Source organism: Gopherus evgoodei, unplaced genomic scaffold (assembly GCF_007399415.2).
Source record: "Gopherus evgoodei ecotype Sinaloan lineage unplaced genomic scaffold, rGopEvg1_v1.p scaffold_31_arrow_ctg1, whole genome shotgun sequence".
NCBI classification, from domain to species: Eukaryota; Metazoa; Chordata; order Testudines; family Testudinidae; genus Gopherus; species Gopherus evgoodei.
This window is the reverse complement of record NW_022059983.1, coordinates 1,069,351-1,070,056: the sequence shown is the minus strand read 5'-3', so window position 1 is coordinate 1,070,056 and position 706 is coordinate 1,069,351. Positions and strand designations below refer to the sequence as shown.

The 706-nt window shown below is 49.0% G+C and overlaps 1 non-coding gene across 1 annotated transcript; it reads right to left on the bottom strand.

Annotated features, from left to right (window-relative positions):
- Nucleotides 1-633: 633 nt before the first annotated feature.
- Nucleotides 634-706, bottom strand: TRNAF-GAA. Its single transcript has one exon. It is a non-coding gene; the product is annotated as a tRNA-Phe (tRNA).

Below are 706 nucleotides of genomic sequence, written 5' to 3'. Positions count from 1 at the left end.
CAACAACAAACAGTCCAGAGGAAGGGAACCAGTTCCTTCCATTTCTTAATTGGGGACCATACACACTAATATAGCCCTAACCAGTGCCACAGAGCACAAAGCCCACCAGCAACATCCTCCCTGATCAGAGCTCCAGCACCTTCTGTACTTGCACTGTGAATGTGAAGAACAAGACTCCAACCCCATCCTTATTCCCTGACCTGGAAGACCAAAGAGACAGGCCCTTCTTCCAATCACCCTCTGCCTATCAATCTACCCTAAACTCATGAATGTGCATTTCCTGAACACCCACCATGCCCAAGTCCAACTGCTCCAAGGCACCGAACATCAAACACCTCTTCCTGGACCCCAAATCCCTGCCATCTTCCACTTTTACAAATACCCCTTCCCTGCTACTGCTCTTGCTCAGCAGCCCTGTGGCACCATTCCTGAGGGTCACCCTACCTCACTGGCTTCCTGCCATGTTGGGAAAGACAGCTCTCATCCTAAAAGGTCAGGTGAGCCAACCAGATGCAGAAGCCCACACTATCTTTTCCTAATGCACAGCTCAAGATCAGAGATTCACCTGGGGTGCAGAAACTATTGCACACCCAAAGAGCAAGCCATCATTGTGCAAACAGGGATGAAAGGGCCTACCAAAGCCTGGGATTGAACCAGAAACCTTTAGATTTTCAGTTTAATGCTCTCCCAACTAAGCTACTTTAGA